The sequence below is a fragment of the Melanostigma gelatinosum genome, assembly GCF_949748355.1.
Source record: "Melanostigma gelatinosum genome assembly, chromosome: 14".
Lineage (NCBI taxonomy): Eukaryota > Metazoa > Chordata > Actinopteri > Perciformes > Zoarcidae > Melanostigma > Melanostigma gelatinosum.
In genome coordinates, this window is record NC_136647.1 from 793,097 (window position 1) to 799,908 (window position 6,812).

The window sequence follows — 6,812 nt, forward strand, 5'->3', positions numbered from 1 at the left end:
CGGGCACCTGCAGCTGGGAGAGCTTGCTATGCAGCAGAGACGGGATGATGGTGTTGAAGGCAGAGCTGAAGTCCACAAACAGGATCCTGGCGTAGGTTCCCGGGGATTCCAGATGCTGGAGGATGAAGTGATGGGCCAAGTTGACTGCGTCATCTACAGATCTGTTGGCTCTGTAGGTGAACTGCAGGGGGTCCAGGAGTGGGTCGCTGAGGGTTTTTAGGTGGGACAGGACAAGGCGCTGAAAAGACTTCATGACCACAGAGGTCAGGGCGACGGGCCTGTAGTCGTTAAGTCCTGTGATCCTTGTTTTTTAGGGACAGGGATGATGGTGGAGACCTTGAAGCAGGCTGGTACGTGGCATGTCTCCAGGGAGGTGTTGAAAATGTCTGTAAACACCGGAGACAGCTGGTCAGCACCATACTTCAGGGTGGAGGGGGAGATCAAGTCTGGGCCGGCTGCTTTGCGGGGGTTCTGTTTTTTAAAGAGCCTGTTTACATCTCTCTCCTGAATAGACTGGTGATGGTTGATGGAGTTGTGGGGGCTGGAGTCAGGACTGTCCCATTGTCTTTCAAAGCGGCAGCAGTACTCATTCAGCTCATCTGCCAGGCGGAGGTCGTTCGTGGAGTGGGGGGGTTTTGGGCTTGTAGTTGGTGATCTGTCTGAGACCTCTCCAGACAGAAGCAGTCATTGGCTGAGAGCTGATGTTGGAGTTTCTCAGAGTACAGACGTTTAGCGTCTCTCACTGCCTTGCTAAACCTGTATTTCGACTCTTTGTACAAGACCTTGTTCCCACTCTTAAAGGCCTGATCTTTCTGCAGCCTTAGCTGTCTGAGTTCTGCTGTGAACGAGGGTTTGTCATTGTTGTAACTCACCCTGGTGCTTGTTGGAACACAGCTGTCCTCACAGAAGCTGATATATGAAGTTACAGCCTCTGTGTACTCATCCAGGCTGTTGGTAGCAGTCCTGAAAACATCCCAATCTGTACAGTCCAAGCACGCCCGAAGATCCTCTCGAGCCTCACTGGTCCACTTCTTGAATTTCCTCACCACAGGTTTACATAGCTTGAGTTTCTGCCTGTATGAAGGAATCAGATGGACCATGACGTGGTCAAAGAGTCCCAGTGCAGCACGAGGGACGGCGTGATATGCCCTGCTGATTGTTGTGTAGCAGTGGTCCAGAATGCTCTCCTCTCTGGTTGGGCATTTAATAAACTGTCTGTATTTAGGGAGTTCATGGCTGAGATTTCCTTTGTTAAAGTCACCAAGGACAATAACTAGGGAGTCCGGGTAGGTCCGCTCCACACATAGTATCCGGTCGGCGAGCGCGCGCTGTGCTGCCTGCACGTTGCTCTGCGGCGGAATGTAAACACCGACTAGGATGAATGAAGTGAACTCACGTGGAGAGTAAAAGGGTTTGCAGTTAATGATAAAATATTCCAGGTCAGGAGAACAGTGTTGAAGAATCACTGACACATCGTTGCACCAGCCACTGTTGGTGTAAAAACAGATTCTTCCACCTTTCGACTTGCACAAAACGGAAGATGAAGAAAAGTCTCTGTCTTTCCCCACTAGTAGCTGAAGTTCGTCCAGTTTGTTACACAGTGAGCGGACGTTTGAGAGAAATATGGCCGGCAGCGGTGTGCGGAATCCACGTGAGCGGAGACGTACAAGCACGCCGGCCCGCTTTCCTCTCCTGAGTCAAACAGACCATAAAGCAGGGGATGCTTTAGGGCGGGGCTTCACGATGATTGACAGGTCTACCAGAGACGTATACAGCGTCTCTACATCACTCCTCTGTTTATTGGTTGCAGAAAAAACAACATGGCGAACACCGTTATCTAAAATAGTGACGGTGAAATTTCCGAACTCAAAGCTTCAAAACATCAGTCTACAAACCAACGGGTGACGTCACGATGGCTACGTCCTCTTGTTATATACAGTCTGTGGTTTTAAAATGTTAAAGATTGGTCGAGATAAAAGTTGACACGACACAAACAAATCAAACATTCTCGGCCCTGCAAATGACAGAACCAGTTTGAACTGGTTTTGCTAGCAGCACGGTGACTTCTAATTATGAATCCCACTGCTCGTCATGGCACCGAGTGGCTGGTTGAGGCAGAGACGATTGGTTAAGATCAGCCATTAACCTTGAGTAGTTAGGGTTGGGATGGCCTATTAGTCAGAGCATGGACGCCTGGCCAATCATAGCGCTTGATTGCTCCAGAGGGCGGGTCTTGACAAGAAGAAGTGGGATTCATAATGTAGACCTAAAGCAGACAGCTAGCTTAGCGATGTGGAAACAGTCGATGTCAGCAGACAATCAACGCAAATGCATCCATAACTTCGGTTAACAGTAAGTAAAACCACCTGGTTGAGAATACGTGTGTGTTTAATACTGTAACATCACCAAACTGATGTACTTTGTCAAAGATGAGACGCTTATCACAATTACCAGGGCGATGTTAGCAACGATATAGCTCCACAATACTATGTATTAGTAGTGTGTGGTGTTGTTAGCTATGGGCTAAAGCTAAAGCTACCTCTGTATGATAAAGTATATGAGCTGTTTGTTGGTTAAAGTGAGGTAACGTTATTACAATCATGTTTTAGTTCTCCGTTAGCTTGTTCAGTAGCTGCCAATGTGGCTGTGACAAATCTAATGTTTTGGTAAAATAAAACAAAGCTCCCTCAAACTAGCTGGTAACTTGACAAATGTCATGCCATATTTATTATACGGTACATTGCATTGTATTTTTAATGAGAAAATATTCAAAATACATGTCAACTATGCTAGCTGTCTCAGAGGGCCTATTAGAAATTGAAGGGAAATTCAGTGATTTATAAAATTATTTAAAATAAATAGTCTTTAAGGAAGTGAGGATGTGGCCGAACAAACTTTTGACTCAATAGTTTTTCCCAAAGAAATAAATGACCTGCAAATGACAGAACCAGTTTGTGTCCTTATGTTTGCCGAATAAATGATTACAAATTTGTCGTTGACAGCGCAACGCAAACTTAAGTTTCCTCGAACTCAAGAACTCACAAAACAGAGTCATTGTTAAGGGAGACTGACGATTTCCTCCTCGGGCGACAAATCCTCAAACTGTGGTTGCTGTTAACTGTATTATTCGTTAAATTTGGCGTGTTTACCATCAATAATATTGTCTTTTTCATGAATGCAGTATGTTGATGAAACCTGCAGATGGCATACGTTACATTTGTCTCACACACTTCGTAAAAGTTCAACTTCGTAGACGTTTTTCTTTTGTTTTAGTAGCACTTTGTGCGCCTGAACAACCACGTGTGCGACTACTGATCACGTATTTTTTCTGAATATCGGCCTGTCAATTGGGGCATCCCGAGTTACTATATGTGCAAAAAGGTTAAGCATTGAATAACGTGAAAATAAGATGTGATTGCTCAGTCTTTTACTTGTATTTATGGATGCCTGTAGATGCCCCAAACCAGAGGGTAAATGGTGCCATGCGGTTCCACGGTAGTGACAGTTATCTACTAGAGCAGGCCTGGCCAACCTGCGGCTCTTTGCCTGGTTTCATACGGCTCTTACGTTCATATCGAAGTTTGTGTTTGTGTTTTTTTGAATGTGCGTGTTCGCCTCGCTTGAGTTCAATACGGTATTTTTGTCAAACGCGCATGTGCGTGAGATGAAAATACCACAAAGTTTCCCAGTCGGGGAAAAATCATTTGAGTAAACAATTTGTGTCCAGTTCACTCTCAAAATGGCAGGAAAAAATGCACAGCACAACGAAAATATGAAGATGAACACAGGACGTTTTTAACAGAGTGGGAGAGTTTATATTTTTTTGTTGAACGTAATGGCAAGCCATTCTGCCTTATATGTCAGGCGTCATTAGCGCATTTCGAAGCTTCAGCGCCACTTCAGCTCACTCCATGCTGACATCGACCAGGAATTTCCAAAAGGGACTGAACTTCGCAAGCACAAGGTGGTCACTTTGAAAAGTCAGGCAGAAAAGCAGATACAGTTTTTCCAAAAATTTACGAAGCACTCAGAGACCGTTAAAAATGCTGCCTGACCTGGTGCAAAGTGTGTTTGCGTTTGTCAACAAACTGAAGCTGTTCAAGGCGCATATTCAAAAGGGAGATTTAACGCATTTTCCCACTCTGCTAAAAGCCAGCGGGCAAGTCACCAGCGCTGCCCTGAATAAGCAAAGAGCCAGATATGCAACACTGATTGAAAACCTGCACGAAAGCTTTGTGACCCGGTTCCGTGATCTACAACTGAAAAGGCCACAGATTACGTTCCTCGTCGACCCATTTAATGCGGAGACGGACTGTTTGAAAGCCCCGCTAGTCACAGATGAGGTCGCGGCTGAGTTGGAGATGATCGATCTTTGTGAGGAGGACCAGCTGAAACCTGCTTTAAGGGAAGGGACCATTGAGTTCTGGAAAAGTGTGCCAATGGAAAAATACCCCAATGTCAAACGGGCTGCGCTTAAGATACTGTCAATGTTTGGGTCAACATATGTCTGCGAGTCTGTGTTTTCTACCCTGAAACACATGAAATCAAAGCATCGATCTGTTCTGAGCAAGCCTTTTTGACACAAAGTGCTGTTTGAAATGTTCTTGTTAATCGCTGTGGTGATGCTATAGTATTTTATTCTATTTCACCCATGTAAGCAATGTGCATAGCAACTTAAAAAAAAAAACTGGACATCGTAACTAGCATAGATATGAAAGCACGACACAAGAAGGCTGCTATCCTGAGTTGACACAATTTTAAACCTACCAACCGTCCACCAATCTTGTTCATCAGCAATAAAATTAACAAACTCTGCAAAGAGTGCAAGAGTACAAGCCAATCAGATGTAGAGTAGGGCGGGTCTTCGCAAAACAAACTGCGTGAAAAACAGGCAGGCAGCGCAACGACCAAAAGCTGTGAAAGAGTTTCATGCTAATGGAAGAAAAACTCTCTTGCACACTTATTGCTAGTGCGACAAATGGTTGAGCTACGCACATACGTGTAGTTTGCGTAGCTCAACTAATGTTGCTGCCAAATTTATGCCTTGAATACATTGTGTTGAGTGTTGATGGAGCAGCTACAATGTTAGCATAGCCTGACACTGATCGATCAGAACTCCATTCACAAAACAAACTACAATTTTAAAAGTCGATTGCTTTTACTCTGGACGACAGACCTGACAAAACAAGCTTCCATCATTAAGTAGTTATTTAGGTGTCCTTATCTGTTAAATGCAATCAAATCACAGAAAAATCTGGTTATTTTGGGTTCATAGCGCTGCAGTAATCCAGCTGACGAGTGGCTTGCTATATACAGTGAACACAGCTCGGGGAAGTTCACTGAGCGCCGTCGGAAGTTAGTTTTGAATCCAGACAAGACGGCGGTCTGGTATCTGAAGATCCCCCCCCCCCTTCTTTCCAGGGCGTCTAGCACAAGAGATGCGAGAAAACGCAAATGATCCCGCAGTCTACAGCCAACAGATGTGACGTTATACGTCTGCAGCTAATGTAAGTGACCCTTGATTTGTTATGGTCGTCGTTAGGAGATGGTGCGTCTTGAATCGTATAATTATGCTTAACGTTAGCCTACAATGACCAAAATTATCAGTTGTTGTTACTTATTGTATAAAGTAGCTTAATTCTATAGACAAAGCTAACTAGGTAGTTCCAAGCGAATACTGGCATTTATTTTACGATCCTTGCATTAGATTTGTGATCGTCAAAGTTAGCAGCTAATGTTACTGACACCATACTGTGTAGGTTAATTTATTCCCTGTGATAGTTAGCAGCTACTTTTCCTGACATGGTGAACAGCTGCTGACATTGTGGTAATGTAGCTTAATGTTAGCGTTGTCATATCCTAATGCTGCGTTCACACCAAACGCTTCGCGAATTCATCGCACCGCGTATTCGCGCCACCGGTCAAAATGCCAGGGACCATTTGTGTTCATGTGTGAATCGCGCTGGAGAGGGGGCGGGGCTTATCGCCCTGAAAGTCGTTCAACTGTCCGCCATTAACCATGAAAACAGTAACCTCTATTTCTGCTTAGTACGTGTTGTGGAAGTCACAGATATCCCGGGAAACTAAACGCTGTCATGTCTGGTTCATAATATTGTTCAGAGGAGCTCCGTGGATTTTATCAAGCTGTATTCACTGTGTCTAGCAAGCCACACGTCACTGTTTACTACAGCTGTAGGAACACAAAATAAACTGATTTGGCTGTGATTTAACGGCAATAAACCGACAAAAAGGGACTCCGAAATAACCACGTAATGATGCCGATTTGATCGTAGAGCTCTGGTTGAACACAGACGGCTACAGTATTTATTTCCTGATTCAACAACGGCAGGATGTCACTGATGGCAGGGGGAGCAACTCAACGCTGATAGGCTATCGCGCCGGGGCGTAACTCGAATATTTCGCAGAAGTTGAAAAATTTCAACTCGCCGTCAATTTGCCGTTTGATGCGGATTTGCGTCAATCGCGCCGCAAATTTGCCTCAATCGCGCCGCAAATTTGCCTCAATCGCGCCAGTCTCATCACGTCCGCATAGACTTTGTATGTAATCTACTTGCGGGAATAATTCGCGACGCATTTGGTGTGAATGCAGCATAAGTCAGCAGCTGATGTTTCTGACACTTGACTCTAACAATGTTAGCCTAGTGCTGGCCAATGTGAGCTGCTAATGTAATTGCCATTGTAATTACTGATGTTACTGTTATTAGTGTTACTACTATATTGCTCGATTTTAGTCTTGTATCAAAGTTAGCAGCGAACGTTATTTTAAACACAATGAAGGTAAATGTTGACCG